This window comes from Crocodylus porosus, unplaced genomic scaffold (assembly GCF_001723895.1).
Source record: "Crocodylus porosus isolate Cpor-Errol unplaced genomic scaffold, CroPor_comp1, whole genome shotgun sequence".
NCBI lineage: Eukaryota > Metazoa > Chordata > Crocodylia > Crocodylidae > Crocodylus > Crocodylus porosus.
This window is the reverse complement of record NW_017728906.1, coordinates 79,474,379-79,500,744: the sequence shown is the minus strand read 5'-3', so window position 1 is coordinate 79,500,744 and position 26,366 is coordinate 79,474,379.

Here is a 26,366-nt window from a genome sequence, read left to right as displayed (position 1 = left end):
CCACTGCAGCTCTGACCCAGCTCAATATGCTGTAGTCCTGGGTGCACATGTAAACACAGTGCTTGAGAGAACTAAAGTCTGACATAAACTGCACCAGAGTTTACTCAGCCACCCGAATAGCACATGGAGATGCACCCACTGATATCATTAGTTATTCTGAGGGTACTTCCTTTGGCAATACCTAGCACTGGTTGTAATAGAGTTACTGAACTAGCCAGTGAGTCAGAATTTCTTGGCATACAGACAGATAGACCCTAAGAGGTAAGTTTTATGTCAGAAGAGAAGGTTCCCCTATATCAGGAAATAACTCTGCAGTTCCTTACTATTTCTTTTCTTCCTGTCAGTGCCAGACAAGGCACTAGTTTTCAACATCACTGCCAATAGAAGGGAGTGAGTGCCTGTATCCTTCTGTAGTTATCAAAAGAAAATGCTTTTTTATTTACTGAGCTTGGGCCTTCAAGGTAAATGTCTGATTGTGCAAAACCACCAATAAGTGGACTACAAGGTCACACAACAAGTCTGAAAACTAGAACCACAGAGGTGCTCAATACTGGCCCTTTTTCTGGGAACAAAATCCATTAGGCTTCTGGCAGGGTTGTAAAGTTTAGTGAATAGTGTTAGGGCATTCTATTTCACACCAGAAGCTGCGCAAAAGTGTAAAAAGTGACACTTAAAAGTGTGTCTGGAAAACAGCAACTTGCAACATTTACTAGTGTGTCTGGAAAACAGCAACAGCACCATTTACTATTCTGTTGCACACATAGTGTGGGTGTGTAAGTGTCCATACAGGTACTGAGCATGTGCAATAGGCTACACACTACCTGGGTAAATACATGGCTATGTACACACTTATGTTGGGTGAGTACAGGTCATAACATTGTATTTAGCAAGATACTATGACAAGCAATAGTAAGATAGAGGAGAAGGAGCCACCCAAATGTTAGCCCCAGTCACTGGAGTTGTTAGGATACTTGTGCAGGAAGCAAGAGATGCAATTTCTAGGTCCCCTTCACCCAAGGCTTTAATCATCCAACCACAGGTTAGGGATAATCGAATTTCTTCTCTGGTTTTGCTTTTGAGGCTGGCCTCCTACTTCCAATGAAGCAGGGACGCCCCTACTGGTTTCAATCCAATGAACATTAAATTTAAAATTTAGTAACTCAGTGTCAGGAAAGGACCTAGATAATGCCTAACCCATAGCCTGGTGCTTATAGCACTACAGTGGGAAGTCACAGAGGTGTAGCTTCAAATCTCTCTAGGTAAAAGAACCTTAGATCTTGGTTTTTCCAATCCTTGGGCAATAATCTTCAGATATCAGGGAGATGTAGTTAGCTGTGTTAGTCTGAAGTCAAGCAGAAGGCAAGGTAGATTTGCACCTTATAGACTAACTGAAGGGTATATACACTTATATGCCATGTGTGTGTGTGGGGGGGGCGCATATAAATGTACACTCCCCACAGCCTTTGGTTAGTCTATAAAGTACAAATCTAATCTGCCTTCTACTCAGAAATTCAGTCTAAAATATGGGAAGAGTACCTTCTCTCTTTTTTTTTTGAGACATGTGCAGGTACATGCATATGCAGCTGCATATCTGCCCAGCCAATTCAAAAAAAACTGTTCAGGCTCAGAAACTGTGTGGACACTTCTGTCTCCTGACTCAGTGGATAATACAATGGCAAACTGTGCATAACTGCCAAATAACCACTTACGTGATCATTTGGGCTTGTAGAGTGAAACAGAATTCTGTCCTTACTGTATTTTCCATGACTCTGCAGTGCCCTTATTCCTAAGTTAAAAATCATGAGTCAGCCCCCTCCAAAATGATAAAACAACTGAGATTAAAAAAAAAGAGAGAACATCTGGGGTTTATTCAAATAATAATTTGGGGGTTCACATTTTCCAGCTTTACCCTTTAATTATAAGGTCTGGAAACTGACTTTTTAAAAAAAACAACAAAATTGAAGATTTCTGTACTCACCAGACTCAGGGAACAAGCTTTTATTAAGCACATATATTGGAAGGAACCACAACAGATGCCTCTGCTGAATTCAGTCCATTTAGAAACATATTTATGCAACTGTACATTGAAAAAAAGTTTGAATCTGTAACCTACCACATAATGGCATTTTATGCTGTAAAAATATATTTCTGTAAGTATATAAAAAATGATTTTTATGATTTTACAATTGTGTCATTTGAAGGCAGGCAGAGGGTAAGAGGAAAAATAAAATTTTACACTAACAAGATTTACTCTTGCTCCAATTCTGGAGTTATGGTGAAAAGTCAAAGTGGACTTCTCTTCAAGTTACACGGGTAGAAGTTTTGTGAAAACATGTATGGAACTATAGGAGACATTCCAATAATTGCTGAGACATTAGACTGAAATCTATTTTCTACCCAGACCCATTTGCTGAATGCAGAACTCTTTCACACAATAACACTTCATTTCTTCCTCTGGAGAAGTAACCATCAGTCCTCAAGAGACCTAACCCAAATCTCAATGACATCTTTCCACTGACTTCAGTGGGTTTTGGATTAGGCCCTAGAGTATCAAATAATTAAATTTGGCTTTTTTGACAATTAAATGCTCATCTTCCCCTCTGTGAACCTCTTAACTCCCCTATGCAAATTTTGGAGAATCCCAGCTCAAGTTGTATGGGTCACTCCTGAAAATAGACATGCTCCATGATAATAAGAGACATTCATGTTCCAAATGCTATGACTCATCACTGTACATCTGTGCAAATGTCTCCTGTGTTTAGTGGGGTATTTGTAGAGTGCATGCACTTAGGTCCTTGTTCTTACCCCTGAGGGGATTAATGTTGCAATGGGAGAATCAGAGACTCTCAGATCAAGAATTCAGGAAGAAGTGTGTTACAGAGGAATTTGAAATACAGAGCAAATACTTGCCTGATATGAAGTGGTAAAATGTTCCAGGTGGAAGGGATAGCATGATAGAAGATGCAAACACAATAGGGGGAGAATAAGTTTTGTGGGACAGAAAAACTTATACATCACTAGTTCTGAGGTCCCAATGACATTCCTTACCTTTAAATCACCTACCACTTTGTGGGGAGGATGGAGGAAGCACTGAGGCAAAGTTTTACCTAAAGTCTTAGTTTAACACATACAGTCCAGTTAAAACATATAGACTTGCTCCCTGAAGCCCATAATTTTAACAGGTGACTTGTTTTATGAGAACTATTGCAGAGCGCAGTTATTTTCTGAACTATGCTTTGGATTAGTATACTAAAAATGTGTTCATTTTATAGGTCAATTCTCTACTGTAAATTGCTTCTCAGTGTAATGATATTTAACCTTGTAGCAGGTTTAGTAGTTTTAGTCACTCAATGGACACCCAAGTAATTCAATCTTAAAACTGGACCTGCCTCATAATAGCAATGATGACTATGAACTTCTCCTAGGGATGAGCTAGAACTTCAGTAACATTGGACTAGCTCTTCAGGTGACATGTCTACCCTCCTCCCCAATTCTGGAGTAAACTGCAATGGCCAGTAAAGCCCCTGGGACTGGTGTTGGGCTGCTCTGAACTACACCTCGCTGCAGTAGCCCTGCCAAAGAGACACGCTGTATGAGCAAATAGCTAGAACACAACAGTGGCTCAGGAATAAGCTTTTCTCTTGAACATAATCTTACCCTATCCCTGTGCCTGGACTGGGAACACTAGACCAACCCTATTACACAACCAAGTGATTTTATTGTATAGGTGGACCCTGCTTATAACTGGTAAGTTACTTTAAAGCTACTTTTATAATACAGTAGCTGTGCAAACCAGTGTTAAAAGAGTATGAACACTAACCCTAATTATTTAACTGTAGGCTACAATGCTGTTGCTAACGCTGTACAGCATGCAGGTATGGCATTGTCCCAGGGTTTTGCATGGGAAGAATAGAGTTAAGAGTATCCGGCACACTCTATTTGTACCTTTCTATGATCTTTTTTAGTGTAATCTTGAATTTTGAATTTTTTGAATTTTTAAGTGACTGATAACATTCATCATCTCTATTTCATTTTAATAAAGCATTTATATAGCAGAATTTCCCACAAATAAGTTGAATACCATTGCGAGCTACATCCACTGCGCCAGCTCTATTAACTGCAGGATGATATTGAAATAGACACAATCATTGGTGATGTGTAGGGGGTGCACGTGGGTGCACATGTACCCCCTGAGTGTGGCAGTGCACCCCCTGTGAAAAGGCACTGTTGCCTGACACCCCACCACTCGCCACTGACGTCACCGGTGGCATCTGCAGGAGGTCCACAATCACCAGTGGTGACTGCGGTGGCTTCCACCACGCTTCTGCCGCCACCAATTGCACAGTTGCCTGCAGGAGCTCACTGTGCCCTGCCCCCAGCCTCCAGGGGCACACGGCATTCATGGTCACAAGGGACTGCCGAACCTACTCCTTCTTGACTTTTCAAGGTGTACGTTTTTATACAGGACTTTTGTACCCAAAAGGAATAATTCCAACATAATTTTATTACTTTGCTTCTATTTGCTGAAGATCACTAAATTTACATGCTGTAAATGTTAACATTGTGTCTGGGTGATATATTTTTTTTTCATTTGATAGTAAATTGGCCGAGACATGCAGTTTTTGGGGTAACTAAAACTAATCCCTGAATTTGAACCAAATTTGGCAAATACTTTTAGATAAGAAAATATATTTAAAACAAACAAACAAACAAACAAACAAAAAAATCAAAACACCAGAAAGGTCAAAGTATTTTGTTTTGATATTTGTCAAACAAAATACTTTGGCTTTTTGTTTCAAAACGATATTTTGAATTTGGCCTATTTTTAAAATGTTATTACACAATGATTATATGGTCTGAAACAAAATGTTTTATTTCAGGTTGGTTAGACATGAAAAGGGGAATGGGAAGTTAAATTATTTTGGTATATAAATAGTGAGCCTAAAAATCCATCATGAACTGTGCTCTAGATTACACGTTGTAAATGCTAACGGTTGTATGAAGAATAGCTGTAACTCAGTGTAACAAGGTACGTTTTAGAAATTAAAGAAGTTGGCTAATTAAATTCATCCAGGTAATAAAATCCATCAAATGAAATTTATCCATCAAACATAAGTCTACCAGATCTATAAAAAATGTATACTTCTTTGCCTGTATATCATCTGTATGGAGATAATGAATACCTTGTGACACTAAGGCCATAGGTCAAATCCCAGACCTTATTACAAATCTAGGGAAAATTACCTTTTTGCTGACCTGTACTATGACCTAATAATCTAGGAGGAGTTCAAGGCCAATCTTTCATTCAGCATCACCAAATATTATATACATGATAACACTGATGCAATGAAAACTTACCATCATAGATATGGATTTACAGCAAGTCCACTGGGATTTTTCATGCAGATCTCAGAATGTCAAAAAGCAACATGGTTGTGGAATACATTGATGTGTATGTTTGAAGTGAATGATGACAGATCTCGGTGTGGGGGGTATTTTTTTTCTCCAGTGGTTTGTGACAGCCACAAATGTTGCATTTTTAACAGCTGTAGATGCCAAGTTCTTCCTTATACCTTTCTGCAACAACTTCTGGGTTAATTCCTAATATATTTGATAGCTATAAGAAAGTGCTAAGAGTTTGGGTATCATTCCAACTGAACAAGCTGACTCTTCTACTTAGTGAGTTGGTTATAAGAAGGGATCTGCTGTCTTATCTGGGGTTGAGAATAATGTCCGGACCCAGTTATTATTAGAACTTTCACAAGGGCCTCATCTAGTCAGTGGGAGAGTCTAAATAATCACATATGTTTTTCACATTAATGTGCTGCCTTCTCTAAAAGCTCAGCCACATTCCCAACATGCAGGTCATTCACACGTGTCTTTCTTCATGAACTTTTCTCTTGGTTCTTTTGCAGACTGCTGAACAATAACATCTCCAATGTTTCAGTCAATGGCCATGTAGAACAGGACCCTGAGCATTTGAGCCTGGCTTGATTTGCAGGTCTGCTGCCCTATAATGACTGACAAACAGGCCACAGATTACTTCCATTTTATGACTTGAGTTTAGGGAAATTGAACATCCTAATTAGGCACAGATGTAAGGTTAAAGTGTAGAACAATCTGGAATGGTTTTCATTTAAGTCTATTTCTGATTCATTTGGTTCCATAAGAGAGTCACAATTAGAAAAAATATTTTGTAAATGTTGAAAGGCATATGATGTAGAATTGATTGGATTAAACCCTAACCCATGTGAATTTTGGCAAATTCAATTAGGAGAGGCCCTTGCAAACTTTCTGTGGAAAACCTCCAATGGCTTTGCAAACTGTATTTGGATTTTGTAGTCCATAACGCTGCATGTGTTGACAGTGCACCATCACAGCATAACGTGCGAGCAGTGCAAAAAGCTACAGGATTCTTAGGGTCACGGGGATGGTGAAACTGAAAACCTAGACTCATTGGAAGATCCCCAACCTGTGCAAAATACCAGGTGAGAGCATTTTAGAATGTCATTCATGCAAAAACCTGAGCAGACTGCTTCAAAATGTTAGTTTTCTTTTTAGGCTGATGTAAGTTGTAGCCTGGATGGAAGAACTTTTAGGGCAGGGATTGCATTTGTGTTACTTGTTTATATAATGGCTGTTACGAAGAGGCCCTGATTCCTACTTTGGATCTTAAAGTGCAACTGCCAGGTAATTAACACAGCACAATGCTTGGCAATTAGTAATAATGTAGTTTATGAAACACAGTTATAATTCTGAAGATTATGGGCCCAATCCAACAATTCTTGCATGTTCAAACGATTGATCCTTACATACAAGTAACCTCTAACATTTAAGGAGACTATTTGCATGAGTAGATGTTGAAAAATTAATTCTAAGTGCATGTGGGGGGAAATGATTCTGAGTTTTGCTAAGAAGACAGTTTTTAGTAACACATTGTTGGGATTACTTAAAATATATTATTTTAATGTTACTGTTTGCTTTAAGAGAGGATCCTGTGCCTGCTCTCGTAAAATTACGCAGGAATTTTACATAGCTTTCCATAGGAGTAGCATTTGTCTCAGAGTGTGTATTGATATTTTTTCTGTGGCCTTCTGTTCTGGCTGTGCTGGTAAAACAAGATTACCTGAGGTATGAGAAGTATGAAGCCCAATGGACTGACAGAGAAAGCCTTATTTTGAGGGAGAAAGAGAAATGTGGCATTTCCAAAGCATGACCCAATATTTATCAAGAAAGAATCGATTTGTTTTTCTGTGATATGTATGTTCCCTCCAGAGATTCATGGTGTACGTACGTGTCACTGTATTAAAAAAAAAAGTAACAATGGGCTCTTGTTTAGCATTGACGTAGAAGACAAAAAGGGGGCATCACAGAAATCAGAAAGTGAAAAGAATTACTAGCTCATCCCGCTCATATTTTTAGTGCAGGGTTGCCTGGGTTGTAGGAGTGAAGTTTTCTTTGCTGTTGCTTTCTGTGAAGTGTCTGGCTGTATTAACTTTGACTCAGACCTGGGGCTGGTTTTGGAAGCTTTTGGAAATGTCAGTGCTATTTAATCATATTTATACTGCATCTTTATATTTTTTTAAATTTTGTAAAGGATGTCAAAAATAAGTGCACTTGTCATGTAATATTTTTTACCTGAAAACAAAGCAGATCAGAAAAAAAACCCCCAAAAGGCCAAAGACAGCCTGGCATAAGAGTGGTTCAAATAAAAGAACCAATCGTCTGTGGCAGCAAAATATTAGGAACGATGAAAGTATAGGGGAAAGTGTTCATTAACTTTTGATGTGGATAATTGTGAATTTATTATTTATGATTATTACTGCTACCAAACGTACACATCATATACGTATATTTGTTCTTGTGTCCTTCCACGAAAATGGTTGGCTATGTTTAAAAGGCAAACAAATCATGTGTAGAAATGCCTTGATGATCTTTCACTTGAAATTTTTTAAGCAACCCGTACAAATTTTTAAGCAATCCTGTTTATTTCAAGCCAGAAAAGAATGGTACTTAGATCTTATGAAGTAACAATATAGTAACCACTACAACCAATATTAAGACTAATCTCTTAAAGAACTGTGGCATTGGAACTGTTGTTCCCTCTCTCTGTATCCTAGATAAATAATTATGTCTCTTCATTTCAGGGCATGGTAGCAATGTGAATGGATTATGAAACATCATTCTTGCCACTGCTGAACTATGATGACCAATGAGGGGTACATTTCTTGCTAGTACATCAGACCTATGCAAATAGTGCAGTCAGAAAAGTCAACTTCTAGATGTCTTGCTTTAATTATTGTAGAGTCAAAGGCTGCCTATACACGTGCTCAGAGATGTGCATGTGTGTATGTGTGGGGGGGTGCATTTTAATTAAAGTAGTTCTCAGGCAGTTGCTCTAATTCAAACTCCTCACTGTCACATGTATTAAGCCCTTGCACATTTAAAAATGGCTGTGGGATGCTCTATCTAATCCTCATTCAGTGAAGTTTTGTTAAAGTGCTCTGTGGCCATTTTAAAACATGCGGGGGCTTAATATACATGATGCTGCGTTGGTACTGCAGCATTCTATTTAGAATGCCGATGAGCATGTGTATAGGCAGCCAAAATAGGTCAAATTTAAACCCTTAAATAGAACCAGAAATAACAAAACTGCTGAGCTCCGAGTTAGAATAAATCATTTTATTCAGTGTGTTGGAAGCATGTGGGAGTGTTTATTTCACTTGTTATTATATTATTTCATGCTCAGATAGCATAATATTATATTATTATGCTGTCTCTTTAAATCCTCTGCAACAACACCAGTTTGTGCTGATTTTATCTTAACATGCCCTTTGCAAAGGAATGCCCATAATGCCCATAAAAGAGCTAAAAATATTTCTCTTTTTTCTATAATGGACACTTGATCGTTTCATAGAATCAGCAAATACTGGACCACATCCTGCCCACCGTTCTGCTTCTCCACCGATTGATAGAAAACCACCTGTGGTCTGAAATTTGGCAGATTCTTTTTATTTTCACTGTAAATTATACACATTTGTCATTTCTTGGGCCTGATTCTACACTCAAACCTGATGTAAGCTGGAGAAGATCCAGGCCATTAATGCATTAATAAGCAAACGTTGCTAATTTATTTATGTGATGTGGCAGCCTCTGTTGTCCATATTGCAAAATAGGCAGCAAGGCCTAGATTTTTAAGGTACCGACCTGTTGCTCTGTTCAGTGTTGCAGGACAAATGAATTAGGAGCCTTGTTTTCACCAGTGTCCTAGGACAAAAATCACAAAGAGCCTTCCACTTAATTGCCACTTTAATCACTTAGGTCCAGAATTTAGATCCTCAAATATCCTGCTCAACTGCTGCCGAACCCTGGAACTGCTTAAACTCTGTATGCACCTATGTTTTTGACAGAAGGGTTGCTCAGGTGCCTTAAAATTCTGCTTCTGAGCATGCTTATATGTGTCAGTCTTGACTAAGTGCTTAGTGAACTGAACACTTACCTAATAATTATGATCTGTAGGAGTTCATGGAGTACTCCTCCAACTAGCTTACCTGTGGGGGTTAATCAAAGAGGCATTCTCAGCACATACCTAAAGGATTATTTTCTTCATAAAACAGTTCTTTCTTGGCTGCTCAGTGACCCCTGTCACCTATTCTATAGCTTGGCACTTAGAGCATCTCCTGATAATGGAGGATGTGGGTTTGAAACCACTTCCCCAGTCTGAAGAAGACTTAGAACTCAGGTCTTCTACTTCCTAAGTGAGTGTACTAACAACTAGACTGTTGGGCAAAAGGGACAGCACCACCATCAGCCCCATTTGAAGGTGAAAGAAGTTATGGTGCTGTGTTTTGTACTGAACTTGAATACTGTCTGTGTCAGGCTTGCTCTACAGACACCAAACAGGCTTTAGGCACCTGCCAGCTTTGACCTATGTCACACTGAAGTATAAGCAGGACCTGCAGTCCTGACTGCTCAAACTTAATTACGTCTGGCCATGCTTATGTGTAGGCCCTGGTGGAAGTTTTCAGCCCAGAATGGACGTGTCTAATGATTTGTGGGGCCTAAACAGTTTTGTGGCTGGTAGAGTGGGGTAGATCTGAATTGTTTTTTGTGACTAGGCACCTAAATCCTGCCAAAGTCCTGTTTATGGGAATGATTTCAATCACATCCTTAAACCTAGCATTGCTACATAGGTAAAAGGTATTCAGGTTGCAACCATATTGGTCTAGAGGAAAAGGCAATCAGGACTCATAGTAGAAGTTATATCTTTTGTTAGACCAACAAGATTTTTGGAAAATAATTTTTGTTTTTGCAAAAATCTTGTTGGTTTAATAAAAGATATTGTCTCTACTATGAGTCCTGATTACATAAGTAAAGCACACTTAAAAATCTGTCCCTTAGATTTTACTTACTGTACAGTATGTTATTTCCAGAAAAAACTGAGCAAGAGCCCCATCCAACTTAGATCAGTTTTACATGGGCATTAATCTATCAATATGAGTGAAATTGCTGTGGGAGGATGTGATTTGTTGCCTAATTGGAAGCAGCAGAAGAAGCAAAATAACCAGTATTATTACCATACATAGGTAAAACTACACTGAACTTGGCATTGTAACAGATTTTAGTACAAACAGTGATACAGCATCTTAGTTTTTTGTACCTGTTCAGATACTAATTCACAAAGTACCATAATGTACAAGGGGCCTCTCAGTTAGCAGCATGAATTACTTAGGTTTCGCTATATATTGTACAAATTTAGTAGCTTGTCTGGGGCCTATTTCAACTTGATTTAAATAACTTAAGCTATGATATCATTGTATCTGCCTTTCTCTCATATTTGCAATGGTAGCTAATGAAATCTATTGCAGTGCCACGCAGGAAGGAAAAATGTTCAGGTTTTTTAATGCTTTTGAAATGAGGTAAAATAAACTGACCTGGATGTGTATTTCTATCTTTTTGCCTCTATAAAATAGATTCTTCCATGTGCCTCAGCTAATGCAATTGTTCAAAGCAAAGACATCAATTTTTTTTCTTAGAAATAAGATGTGCTGATTTGTGGAAGTACCAACTTTGCTGTTTTCAGTTCATTGGTCATAAAATTTTACATTTCAGTGAAAATGACAAAAATGGAAACCAAATATTACAAAATATTTGCAGTTGCTCTTTGCTTTCCTCCTGCTTTTTAACTAGCTAGGGAAGAGCCTGATTCAAATCTTCTTGAAATCCATGGAAATCTTTTTATTGGCTTTAAATAGATTGGGAGATCTAGAATTTCTGAATTTGTTAAGTGGCCTTTTCTTTTTGGAGAGTGTATACTCAAATGTGAGAGGTGTAGAATGTAGAAACATGCTATGCTTGTTTCTAGCAAAAAAAAAATAATTCTATTGCATACAGTCTGCACAAGGCCCAATGAACCTTTTAAGATCATGTAAGAGATTAATGTGGGGTCTTATATAGGCCCTTGACTTTGGGGTGAATTTCACCATGTATACACTAGCTTCATAACCCACTGAGCTCTTGATATGAAGCAACCTATTGTATAGGCCTCACATTGAAAACAAAAGGTAAAACTTCATTGAAATAATCATAAAACTATTTTTCCTATACTAACTACAGCTGTGGGGCATGTTTCTATGGAAACAGTTTTCCTTATGTGCTTCTCTATAGCTAAAGGTCTCAAATGGACCTTCTGTCTACTTATTGCCTGTATAAACTGCAGATTCTGTACAATAATCTCTAACACAGATCAGCTGAATCTCCTGATATGTGTCAGAAAACATTATCAGGAGGCAAACACCAGTTATTGCAGGTTCCCATAAATTTATAGATAATCAGGTCCTTAGTGGCAAGTTGGCAACTAAAGTGTAAGGACTGTATTGAGGAGTTCTGATTAGAGGTCATTGTCCTATCCTAAGCTGTAAAACAAAGACAGCTATGAAATTTGTGACTCCACTATTACAGTAGAAAGATTTATTTCTTTGCTTTGAATAATTTATATTGAATATTGCATACCATCTGATAGCTGGAAAAAAATTGTTCTTTGTTGATAATGAACTGATAAAAACATTTTCAAAAGTAGGATTAAACAAACAATATATCTTTAAGTTTTTCTCTGATATAAACCATCCTTTCAAAAAATAAAGTATAAGAAAAGTTCATATTGAACAATACCTTAGAGTAGGTTTTGCAAGTAAATATGTAGTTAGTAAAATATTTGCTACACACTTATATCAAAAAATTAACTACCCTTCTCTATATCGACACATTTTAACACTAATAGCTGATAAAATGGCCAAGCTGTCCGTAAAGAATTCATGGGTTAAGGGACACTTAAATTTTAAATTTAAAGTAATATATACTAAATTTGGTGCTAGCTGCTACCAGTAGATCTTCTATGATATACGCCTGGTTTTGGCTCCAGCCAGTAGACGGCAGTGGCACATTCACCCCAGGATTAAAATGATACTTAAGTAATGATAATATGGATTAGACTTGTGGAATGGTTTTAAAAAGAAATCCAGCATAGTACCAGAATAGGAATCCATTATAACTGCAGTGATTTAAAATTATGAAAGCTACTTTTCAGCTTCAGATATGGTGCTCTACATCTTAAATTTTGATAGCTTCTGTTTTAAATTACAAATTTTAAAATCTAGTTGTCTGAAGTCATTATTAAAATCTGTTTTATATTTCCTTATCTAAGTGTTGGTTTATGTTTTGCATTTCACTCAGCTGGGATTAAGGAAACAGAGTATTCAGTGCCATTTTTATTTTGGATAATTGTTTACCTTCTGGTTCCCAGAGTCAGGGATAAAGTTCCTCTGGTGAGTATTGATGGCAAAAGTTTACATTACATGAAGTCCTGTTCTCACTGACATGTTTGCATTTCCTATTGGATTTGCTAACATCTTTGAAGCCCTAGAGTGCCTATAGCTTGAAACTAATTTACCTATCTGGATTAACACATTGTATTCTGGTAGGAAGTGCCATTACAAAGCAAAGGAAAGCAAAGGAAAGCAAAGGAAGAAAGACAGAAGGAAAGGAAGAATTCTGCTTTATCCTCCCAGGCTTAAAGGCTTCTGTCATGTCCTCTGTACAGCTGGAATATTTCCAAATTAAAAAGTGCATTGTCATTTTAATATAGATGGGTTGTGGTTGTGCAGTTCCCATTAATATGATTTGGTGTTGTCACCTAAGTGCTATAGAGCAGATCTCCAGCAGGCATACTGCCTCAGTCAGTGATGCTATATGACAATTTACAACAGCTCTGGTTCTGCCCTTCACTTTGGGTGACCTTATATACTTTAGAACAAGACAGAAAATTTGGTTACAGTGATGTACATTTGGAGTAACGCTATGAATTTCAGGTGAATTATTTTAGAATTTAATCTGTATGAATGGAAGCAGAATTTGGTTTGGTTTGTTTATCATTTTCTCTCATATAAAGTTAACTGCATATGCTAATTTTCAATGTCAATACTGTTCAGTACTGTTCATCCATATTTCTAGAAATACCTGTTTGTAATGTTTTGTAGCTTGTGCTCTGTATAAAAATATATTCAAAATTGCACATGGATCAACATTAAAAATGTCTGTCCCCATGAAAAATAACCCTTCTTTTATTCCCAATGTGCCGACTCACTCAAGGAAAGCATAGGGTAAGAGATGTGCCTTCCAGCATACAATGAGGATCATCAGATCTGATCTATGTTGAGTCAAAAGTGGGCAGAAAATTCTAGAGGGAAAAAAAAAAGAAAAAATGTGTTATATTCCGTTGCATTTCAACTGATCTTATAAATATGCCAATTTTATAATTATTTTCTGCCTCCTGGTTTATGTGTTTAAAATACTACCAGTCACTTTTTATCGGATAAGGAAGCTTTAGCACCTCATCACAATTAGGCATCACTGAGCCCAGATGCAGGTTGCCCTTGTTGAAATATCAAATCCCTGGTGCTCTTTTTTGTATGAACCCTAAGTCAAATGGTCTAAGCAGTAAAAGATTCCAGCAATTGTTAATCATATCTATATTTGTTTCACTTTCAGATCTCATTTTCTCATTTTTCAGGCTCAGCTGCTCACCTCCAAACTGCTTCCAGTAACTTGGACCAAAGATGATTATTAAGTTCATATGATCTAATACAAAAACATTTGCTATCAAATCTTTTTAGCAAATTATTTCTCTTTTGTTAGCCTATCCATGCATAACCAAGCACATTGAGACTAGCCAATTCTTGTGCACCTGCTTGGGTTTATTTTTCTGCTCCCAACAGTCAAAACAAATCTCTGTTAAGCAAGAAAAGCAGAGAAGGTCATACTGAAGTGGAGGCACTGTATTTTCATCTTCTCTGTTGAATGTAATAGAGGATTGGGAGTCAGGCACAGGCACAGCTGTAGCCTAATCCTATTTCTGCTACTGACTGGGACTGCATTTTCAGAAAATACCTAAAATTTGTGTGCCTAAAATTTGTGTGTTTGAATTTGTGTGTGTTTTCTTTCAGCCACAGCACAATTACTTATTTGTGCCTGAGATAATGAGGTGGAGCTTGCTTGCTTATTGGGCTGAATCTCTTATGGTTCTCGGTGCCTGTAACACCATTGCTTTAATTGTTGATTATGGCTATCTATTTTCTAACTCCAGCAAGGAATGGTTGATATTAACAGTGTCTGTCTGACTTTTACAAACTTCACTAGCTGCCTTAGGCCACAGTCCACATAAATATGTGTATGAGTAAATGTGGGCTCATAAGGATTTCCATTGAGGTCAATGCACCAGCTTTTTTTAATGTACATGTATAGGAAAATCAAATGTTGCCATATAAATCAATAAGAAATGGTAAACAAGCAGGTCTACCATCAGCCTACCCAAGTGTGCCAATGCTCTCAAATCCTCTCCTTTCTGAAAAACCTCATTGCTCTGAAACAATAATAATAATCATAATAATAATAATAAACAAAAACAAACAAATTAGGGGTGACATTCTGGTCCCAGGAAGCTCAATTGAGTTTTGTTGCTGATTTCCATGAAGTCAGAATTTCATGTTATTTGTAAACCATGCTTAAAATGCAAATAAATAACTACTTGCCAAAAGGCCAAATATGTAAATACAAACAGTGAAAAGAAAAAAAGCCCTCAAACCAAGCCCATTTACCAGTAATTTAACTTGGAGGAAACTGAGGATGTATTATGCTACAGAGTTTTTCTACGATTGATTCAGGGACAAATTCTGGTCTTATTGTAGTATTGACATTGACTTTGATAGACCTAAGATTTGTCCTTTTAAATGAAAATAGACAATTAATTTGGATGCACAGTTGGAGGTTTGGAAAAGTTGAAAACTGCAACTGTACTTGAATGACTGAATTTTCAAAAGGGCTTAGCTCCCAGCAACTGTTGTTGTTTCCAGTGCTGTGATACAAATATTTTTTTTGCAGAAACTGCTTCTGTTAATATTCCTTCAAATGAGAGTGGGGTGTAGGTGAGCCCAGATGTCTTCATACATTTTAGATTGCAGACTCATTGCCTTAATTCAAGCACAAGGGATGGATTTAGACACCGAGGGTATGGACTATCCGCCTTTAAAAGGGGAAAGAGAGCTGCTGCAAGGCAGTATGCAGCAGCTTGTTACGCTGTAACTGTTATATCTGCATGATAATCACCCTAACTGGGACCCTCTGTAAAGCAGGATTACAGTTGGAGCTGCTTTGTTACACTTGTACTGCTACAGAATCATGGGGATGTAACAGTTGCAGCGTAACAGTTTATACCAGTATTCATAGCAATACACTTAGTATTTACTCTGTCTGCCTGTACCCCAAAATTAACCTGCAAGGCGTAGATTCAATAGTAATTGAACACTTAATTTCAGTCATATCACAAACTTCTCTTTTAAAACTTTCATCCAAAAAAGTTAGCAACTAGCTAAAAACAGGCATCAGAAGCCTTGTCTAGATTTCCTCTTTGATTTCTGCCAGTGGTATGTTCTGCCCCACTGTAACTGCATCATCACCAACCAGCCTTTCAGCTTTGTGACGTGATATTATAGTAGTGGGGATGTAATAGGCTAGGATGTATGTTCAATTTTATACAGCAATCCACCATAATTACATATAAATGCAGCTTAGTTACATGTCTGGAGTTAAGGTTGTGTTACCAAAAACAAAAAAACAAATACCAGACACTAAACACACACATACGTACAATTAATGTGCAAAATCATTCATATTTTACCTTTGACTTTATGGACTTCAAAACTCCTTTAACACAGTTTACAAGCATGGTAGGTCTGATTTTGAAAGTGGTTGAATTCCTCCTACTGGCACAATGGATAGAATTTTATTCGTAAATGTTATGAGTCATGAACTGAAGGATGACAAAGTCATAAGGGAAATACAGAGTGCCTGAGCGAGGAACTAACATAAAAGGGAAGGGGGTGAGGAAGGGAATGGAACTAGGTTACAGAAAGTACAATGTTAGCCAACTAAACCTGGGGGTGCAGGGACGGGGTGGAGGAAGTGGAGGGAGGGGGGTCATGATGCTGAGACATAAGAAGATAGATGCACACAAACTCGTATAATGGTCCACAGTGGTGGAAGGGGTAGGTCGAAGAAGTTAGTCTTATAGACTCTGATCACGGGGGGTCCTCTTTGGGTGGAGGGAGTGGTCCACCATTGAAGATTCCTTTCGGAGTCCATCAGGTGCAGAGGGGGATTCAGGCAGTCCCCTCTGGGTCTGGTCCGGTGGTAGTTGGTCTGGTGGGGTTGGTGTACTGGCAATGGCCTGTGTTGTGCTAGATGTAGATGTCACAGGACCAATCAGTTCTTATCCCTTCCCCATTCAGGGGTACAGTATGTTGTTTTTAGCAGGAAACTTTCATGAAGACAGGACCCAGAAACCTCAGCCCTGCTTAAAACATTGAGGAGGCAACAAGATAGAAAAAGGCCTGCAAGAAAACACCAAGGACCACCTAGTTCATTAGTAAGGCACACTGCGTAAACCAGGTATTAGGACATGGTTCTTAAAGTGACATTTACTGGCTGTCTTCCAGTTCACTAAAAGCACCAATGAGAACAAATGTTATATAGAAAGGTCAGCACAGTTCTGCTAAAGCTAATTATCTGGATCTCAGTGCACCATGGTTTCCTGAGCTGGTATCCTTGTTTATTTTACATCCAAGGTCTGAAGTCTTTTTTTTGGTTTGTTTGTTTTTTGATGGAGATGCAATGGTCTGGGGACCTAACATCCAGAAAGAATCTCTCAGTTTTACTGCTGGGGCTTCAGTATGACATCTCTTGTAACATGGCACCTCTTGTTAGGACACAGGTCTTTATGTTTTTTTCTCCTGTGCATGAAAAATACTGCTGAAAAAGCTCAGTAACGGTTTTGGCTTGGTAGGTCTGTCTTGTACTGTGTCTTACCTACTTTTCACCATAGTCCCAACATCTTGGTCCTATCAGGAAAATAACAGCTCCTAGTATTATTGCCCTTTCAAAGAAAAGTTCATCATTGGTAGAGGCGTAACAATTGCAAATGATGCTTATTATCAATTGTTACTGTTACCACGTGTAGTCAGACATCCTTTGTCATGTGCTACCTGGGATCATTTTCTATGATTCAAATTGAAATCCATTCGCATTTCAAAAGAGAGAATACATAATGCCCTTCTCTGTGATAGAAGAACTTTATAAACATTCAAACCTGGAAGTTTAACTCTAATTCAGAACATGTTTGAGTCCAGGGTTTTGAGCTGACTTTTTCTTGAGAGCAAAAACACTATATCAGGGAGTGCAAGCTGTGCCAGAAACAAACCAGGTGTGGTACAGCTGCAGTGTAGCTGCTCAGCCTCCCTGCTCACCTGCATCCATAAAGCTTGCTTCTCTTTGTCCACTGGAAGCAGCCAGAAGGCTCATTAAACCAGTTACTCCCTTTGACTAGTGTGTAGAGCACACCTCTAAGGTTAGGAACTAGTCCAATAGCTTCACCGAGAAGAACACAGACAGAATTGCAAGAATTTTGGAGAGGAGCATGTTTTTCTCATCTCGTCTTAGTGGCTGCACCTTCGCTGATGTCCTCATTGCCACTGACTTCCTTCTCTTCCTACAGCAGGTATATCTGCTCACAGAAAGAGGAGAACTGGGGAAGGGGCCGGGGGAGGGTGCAGATGGAAGTCCAAATCACTTAAGAACAGATTAAAGAAATCTAGGTGCCTAAAGGTGCCAATTGAGACCTGGTAGGAATTTTAAAAAGTACTTGGAGGCTTTAGGGCTGTTTCCCTATTCTTGAAGAAGGGCATTTGTGCCCAAAAGCTTGCAAAGAACAAGTTTTCTAACCCTTTAGTTGGTCTAATAAAAGATATCACATCTACCCAAAGAACCTTGTCTGCCTTGGAGGTTTTAGCACTCTTTGCTCCCCATTTAAGACTCCGGGGCATCCCAAGTGCAGTAAAAGAGTCTGCTGCTTCTTACTTTTGAGCCAGTTGCAGATTGAGGAGCTGACTTGGAGGTTTGGATGTGGCTTCTTTACTGTCTGCTTTGACATTTGGTTTTGTATCTGGGTTCTGGTTATGAAACCCTTGTCCTCTGTAAGTGGGGAGAAGGGGTAAGTCCAGAGTTTGATCCAGGACCATTAATAGTTGTGAGTTATGATTTTCAGATCCCATTGCTATGTAATTCATGAATATCATAGGCAGTCTCAAGGGAGACTAGATAACTTCTTGAAGTCCTTTTCTACCCCGCTTTTTAAAATGTCATGCTTCTTTGTAATCCTTCCTGATTTTGTTCCTTTTGAAGGGTAGGATAATAGAGATAATAATTTATAATAATTTCTAAATTTGATATGTGTTTTCCAGAAAATATTGATTCTCTCCCCTGGTGAACTTAGTTTCATACTGGTGACGTGATCAATGGAGACAAAAAGAACAGGATATAGTTTTTATATTTGTAAAGGTATAATTTTTACTGCTGAAGAAAATATTCCAGTGGTTCTCAACTTTTTTTAGACTCACGGGCATGCTACTTAACTTTTGTGAATTGAGTGGCACCCCATTTTAAAAAATATATATATTTATTATGGTGCTTATGTCTTTGCAGATGGGTTGGGCAGTGTGGGTAAGGGAACAGCCAGGCAGGCTGCATTTATCTGCTTATCTCCTCACACCTTGCTGAACTCTTCAAAAGATGTTGTGGAACCCCTCAGTGCCCAGCATCTAGCAATTAATTTAGCTCCAGCACCTGGCAATTCATTTAGCAATAATTTCTGAATTCCTGATGATCATTTTGGAGAGTTACTTGTTTATCAATTCTTAATGTTGCAGATGACTTGTTATTAACAGACCAAATTTTGATCTTTGCTCTGTAACCTGAACACCATAAAAATCACACCAATATACCAAATGCATATTCTTCATTGAACCTGAAGATAGAAAGGTTTTGAAAGTTTGAAGGAACTGGTTGTGGTTTGAGTCTGCTTTTCAGCAATTCTTTAACTAAAAAAAACTTAAGGAAATACCTATTAAAAACTCTCTTAAATTGGAGTTTAGACTTAGGAGTTGTTTATCTACATTTTCTTGGAAAACAAACATTTCATCAAAAGTCATTTTAGAAAGTGTAATAAATTCAAAGTTTACATAACTTTTATTTAAAACAAAACAAAAATAGCATAAGGGATAATGTCAATTATAGAATGTAAGGAACAGGCATCAGCAAAATCTTTAAAGGCTGTTGCTAGTAAGTTATTTTTTTTAATTAATTAAATGTGTATGATTTTGGAAAAGCAAACATCTGAGCAAAATCTAAAAACTTAGTAAAAGAAACTTATCCTGTGCAGCATCCTCCATTACACTTCACTCTTAGGAGGCTATGAGAAAATCTATGCATCCCAATTATGCACATATTCAAGCTTATATACTATGTATAATTTCATGGAAATCAATGGAAGTGACTCAAAGTGTCTAAAATTAAATGTGTGCATAAGCCTAAACCCTCCCTCATGGTTAACTGTTAATATTGTTTCCCAGTAATCTTCTGAATTATAATCTACCTTTACCTAAATTTAAAATATTAGCCTCACATTTTTAAAGGTGTTCCCAAATTTTAGAAGCCTCATCTTTTGGGTGTCTGACATGAAACATCATGGGTCTCTGGTTCATAAGTGTGGACATCTTACAACACTACTTGAAGTCAATAAGACTGGAGGGTGCATAGCACCTCTTTTAATCTGGCTAAGGTGTCTAAAATTGAGTTTTCAGAAATCATTGGCCATCCTTTAAAATGTGGGCTCCATTATGCCCAGTCATGTCTGATAAAGGAAGATGCATTTTAAAAATATATTCTTAAGATACTGCACCCTACTCAGGAATCTACATGCTGTGTAGAATCCCCTTTGCTTTGATAAGATTCAACAGAAGGCCAAAAGGGTCGGTGTAAATGTACCCCCTTGCAAGATCAGTGCCTTAGCAGAGGAGGAAGAGGCCGTGTAATATCAGCAGAAAATATCCCTTATGTCCTATTAAAATGCTACAGGTTCCTGTGAATGCCCAGAAGAAAAAAGACACCTGCCTCATCATCACCCAGTCATAAGGATTCTCTCTTGTTCTCTCTTGACTGGTTATCTTATTTCTTGAACTGTTCTTTAACAGTCCTATTAACATTCACATCTATCTGGTGTTTCATACTTTGGACAAGTAGCTGCGCAAACTTTATTTTAAGATTAGCAGTCATTCAGGGAAAGCCACCCATCAGAACAGCTCAGTTGGGTCAATCTGCTTGCCAATAATAACTGGTAATGTTTTGTTATAATGTATTTATTTATATGCTGACAAGGAGGGCAGATACCTGGTAGAGAGGCTATAATGATACTTGCTTAGTCATGGTGTATGAGATGAAAATTTGGTAAATAGTGGGGTTGGAGACAGAGAAAAGACAACACTTTTTTAACTTATTGTTTCATAGCAATAATGGTCTAGGGACACTAGGAGGAAAATGGGACTGCTGAGTGATGGAGACAACAAACACACAGACACAGCCCCTGAATAGCCTACAGTTTAAGTAGACAGTACAGATGGAGGAACAGAGAGAAAAGGTCTATTATCATCTTCCTCATTTTGCAAATAGGGCATAGAAGCAAGGAGCAACTGAAATCACGGAGGAACTCTGCAAAAGTCAAGATATGAACTGGGATCTCAGTCAAGTTTGGTAGCCTCAGCTGGAGGGTAACCTTCTCTCCAGACTCCTATTGTTTCAGTTGTATGCACCTTTCAGTTCCTTTGTGATATTGCCCTGCTGCCCTCTGTGCTTCCTGTTCCCTTGCAAGAGTTTGGATGGACAGCTAAATATCATACCTTTGACACTAAGCTGTGTAGGAAGCTTTCAGAGACAAGTATTTAAACGGGAGCCGAGCGGGGGGTGGGGGGTGGGGTCTGAGGCTGCCCTTACTTTCTTTCACAACCTCTTCCCTTGAATTTGATAGCTAGGCACAGTGAGGAGAGCCATAGTGTCAATGCAGGCAAGGATCTTCTCACTGACTAGTGCTTATATGAAGCAGTGACTTTTGCTGATATGAGTTTCTCTGCCACGAATTCGCTGAGGATGTATTAATACAGAGAGGAACCAAAAATATATAGGATAAAGAAAATTAGGCAAATTAGACATGCACTCAAATTTTGCCTCCTTTAAAATGTATTCCCAGAGGAGTCTAGTCAGTTTAACTCATTTAAAAAGCGATGGTGTCTAGAGGCAATGTACTTAGCAGATCCCTTTCTCCTTTTAGCACCCAGCTTCTTGTCTTTTGGTGATTGCCAAAAGGGTTTAATGCAGTTTTTTTTCTCCTAAAACCTGACACTAGCTCTTTGCAGTCTGCATGGGACCGACCTTTGGCCTCTCTCCCTGGGCTTGGCTCCATGAACAGCTGGCCAACCCCTACCCATCCAGTTGTGCAGCTGCAACAAGCTGCTTTCTGGGTTACCCAAGTCTGGAAAAGCACTCAGGCTCCCTGCAGCCTTTCCTATCCCTGCCAGTTGCTCCTTAATGCAGAAAGCAGGACTGTCCCACCAATGGCAACCAATTGACACTCTCCTTACCCCTGCTCTGGGCTAGAGTCTCCTTGGACCTTCCCTACAGCAGACAAGCTCACCACTGAGAGCTGATAATCTTCTAATTAATAACATGGAGTTACTGAATAACTCATGCTTTACAAATAAATCAGCACATGGAGGTCTCAAGACCCCAGTGAATCCAAAGGAAGCCCGAGAGAAACTAATTGACATCTGTGGGGGCTACAAGGTCTGTTGGCTAGCCTTACAGCTTTCTACAGCTGCTCACAGTACCCAGAGGAACTCAGGAGAGCCTGCAGACAGCCAGTTTTTAAACAAAAAGCAGGAATCCCCTGACATGTCCGAAGTGGGGGATACTTGTGCCTATAGACCTTCCTAGAGGAGTGCTACACCAGGGAACAGTTACCTACCCACTCTGTACCACTGCACTTGGCTGGGAAGTAGTGCCACTCAGGTATTACATTATTACATACATTTATTACACACTTATTACATACCTACAGACATATACATGCCCACTTATATACTTACACACTTATACATACCCATCTATACACTGATTACATACATTTCCCTGTTTTTTAAATTCTCTTTTTTAACTCCCCCCACTCTCTTTCCACCCAAAATACTGACTTGATTATGTTAGGAACTGCTGAATTTTACTTCCTACATTTTTCTCATAGTTCTGGATTTAATGCCATCAAGAAGGATTAACTATGAGGGAGGGAGCTACCAGCACAAACTGCGGCCTCAGTTTCCTTGGAGTTGATAAAGAGCGACCACAACTATTTCTGCAATGCCCCGTCTAAACAGGCTGGCCCAACAACACGGGCATTGTGACCCAACCAAGCGCACAACAACTGCTTTGCCATTTATTGCCCCAGCAGCCGGGGGGAAAATGTTCAGTTGGGAAAACAAGGCGCCTCCGATCTGTGTTTCGGGAGAGAGGAGAAAGCAGAGAAGACCCGATGTAGACCTGGATACACTGCTCCTGAAGCCAGTGCCAAAATGCCCACTGATTTTAGGATCCGGCACTGGGAATGGCTCAGTGCCTCTCTGATACACAGCTGAAGAAGAGGGGGAGGGTGTGCCCGAAAGTTTGCAAAGAACAATTTCCCCAACTATTTAGTTGGTCTAATAGAAAATATCACTCAAAGAACCTGCTCGCAGATACATAGGCACTTGCCTCGCTCTTTCTTGCCTTGTCTAAAGCAGTGTTACAGACACCTAAAACTCTAACATCACCCAGTAGCAAGGTGACTCCAAAAGAAACATCCTTTCCTGGGTATTCAGTTCTCCCCATGATGCTTTTGACCCTGTCTTTGCTATGAAGCTACTGGCCCCTGTTCAGAAATCCTCCCTCCCCGCTCCCCATCCTACCCCCATGCTTCTTGCATTTTCTGAAAGGAGGGAGTTGATGTTTTTGTCTTCCCCCAATGACAGCAGCAATCTGAGTAAGCAGCTATTACAAGTTGCATGAAAAGCGCTTGCACGTTGCTCCCAAACGCGTTTTAATTTCTTTTTAACTTTTTTTTAAAAGAGTGTAATGGCCTGAGCACCTCCCCCCGCCTCCCCGTCCAAGAACAATCCGTCAGCACTGAGCTCTCCTGCAACTCCTGGTTTACTTCAGTAGGTGCGGGGATCCTATTCAGAGCCATCATTTTCGTCATCCCACACTGTCAGTTTTGATGCTTTAAAATCATACTGGGACATAAGCATCGCCTGCCCAAGTAGCTCCATAACATGAAGCCAATATTAGAGCAATTATTCATTTTAACGAGGCCACATTGCCTAATGTTGTCATTCACGGAGTGCATAATCATAACCCAAATCCCCTGCCTGTGGCGTTCTTTTAATAACAGAAATTCATGTGCAAACAAAAATAGACCGTCCTTAAACTGATTGTTTTGAAAGTTTCAAACTTGGGTGGCAAGAGAAAGGACCCTTTGAAACACATGGCATCGTTTCAATTTGCTCCGTGTTTCTAAGTCTGGGCGAGTCTGCTCTGCCAGCATTTCTAAGACCGGTTCATCTACAGAGAGCCCGTCCTCTCTTGCACACAATTAGCCTGGGAGAGCTCTTTTGTTGCAGCTCGGTGTATTACGTGTTAGGCAGTAACAAAAAAGAAGACAAAAAAAAAAATAGTTAAATGAAGCTGGGGTCACGCTAGCAAGTTGAAATCCTCAGATTGCTTCTATCACTGGGGGAAGGAAAAACTAAAATCCATCCTTTCAGAAAATGTTGACCCTCGACAAACATCAGCTCCCGCGCAGCTGTATAACGTGAGACGCGCCCAGTATTTGTACTGGGCAACACCTGACCGTCTGTCCCATAGAAAAACTTCCGAGCAGCATTTGAAACGGGGTGGGACAGGGAGAAAGCGCAGAGGGGGTGTGCAAGGCTCCTGAAACTCTGGGCAAAATGATGAATCTGGGATAATAGTAGAGCTCCTTAGAGGAGAAAGTAAGGGCTTAATGTTTTAGAGCCAAGTTCTCTGTTGAACCGCTTAGTTTAGCTCCTGCCATGTGCCCAAGTGCACTTTCCCTTCCCTTCCCTTCTCTTTCCTTCCTTCCTTCTCTCTCTTATGTACAGACGGGTTATAATAGAGGACAGACCCCCCCATAAGCAGAGCCTTCAGCTGCACCTGGGTTAAACTTTCCCCTTTCGGTCCCCTTGCCAGTCGTATTTGCTTTCGGAAAGTTTCTCCCATCCACGCATTGAACCCAGCAGTCCGTTAGCCAGGGTCAAGCTTTAGAGATTGGCAGCCTGGATCAGAGGACTGCCTATTTGATCCCTGCATGGTTTATTTTGGGGGCAACCCTAGAAAAATCCCCAAACCAACAACACCCCCAGCCCCCTTTCAGGGAAGCCGGTGGGAAAGGAATGAAAGGAACAGTCCTTTTTTAATGTTCAAAAGGCAGGACGTCTGTAACTCTTTCTTCTCCAAGGTGCAAGAAGGGAGGAGCCCTTTGGCAGGTGGGGTGTGCTGCATCTGGAGCACGGTGCAGGCAGACCTTCCCGCTTCCAGCCACCACCAGACCTATGGAGCCCCACTTGTTCAGAGGGTTGAAACACTCCAGTCTCGAGAACCGACGGTCTCTATTACACCAGTTATTCGCTCCTATACAGGGCTGCTGTTCTCTGCTCTCTGCCCCTCACCTCTCATAATCCCTGCTATAACCACCTCTGCATAACACCACCTCCCTTCTGACGCCAGGAAACCTTGTCCCCATTCTGGTTCCATTCAAGACCTGTCCATTTTCTTTTCCTGCCAATACAGATCTTCAGTGATCCCCACCTCCACCCCTCCCGAAAATAAAACGACTATTCTTTGCTGGTGTGAGTAGATTTCATGCAATAAAAAAAAAAAAGGCATTTTACTGCCTCCAGTAATTGGTATTTAATTTGCAGGCCTTTACAACCTGGAAGAAACAGCCTTCTTGAGCCAGAGAGCTGCTATGCGTGCACTTTATGGATTTCATCCTACCAGCACTTGCTTAGTTGACTGGGGTAAAATGATACAATTGACGGGGTCTTTTGCCATCAGAAAGGCAGCAGATAAAGACCTAGGCAAAGGTTACAAGGTCCTGGGTCCAATTTTGAAGCAGCAGGGAGGACAATATAATTTTAGGGGGCACTGCCAGCCTCAGACTTCAAAACTTTACCCTTGTTAAGTATTTTCCATTTGACTGTCAAAATATCAAAGGCTGTTATTTCAACCAGGAGGCTTTGCTTTTCAGCTGGCTTGCGAAACCCGAGGCGAGGTAAGCTAAGCTGTGCAATGCTAGCCCCCCTGCTTTGCCACCTCCTCTGAAACCCCCTGTTTTGTGGGGCAGCGATGTTGAAGCCCAGCACACCCCCTAATCTCTTGGATGGCATTTCATCTCGTGGCCAGTTATTTGTAGAGTTGCTTGTCCCTGGACCAGTCGCTCTCCAGTTTCTTAGGATAAGTGGTCACCCGTGGCGCAGAGCAACCGTAGAGCCTTTGTGGGGAGAAGGGGCTCAGCAGCCTTGCTGCGCGTGAGCACTGCCTGCCCGGATCTCAGAGAAGAGTGATCCCAGGAGAGCCTTTCTCCGAGCCTCTGTCCCACATGGCACTGGAAAACTTAGCTGCCATCTGGGGAGTGGCACAGGAAAGTTTAGCTGCCATCATGGGGTCGTCTGATCCTAGGAGCTGGCACTGGGAACAAGGTCCTGGATTTTAGCGCGGGTTAAATTGTCTGTCCTCTTCCTCCTCTTCCCTGAATTGCGCCACATAACGTGTGCCCAGACCTCTGCCCCAGGCTGCCCAGCAGCTCCATCACACCATGGGTCCAT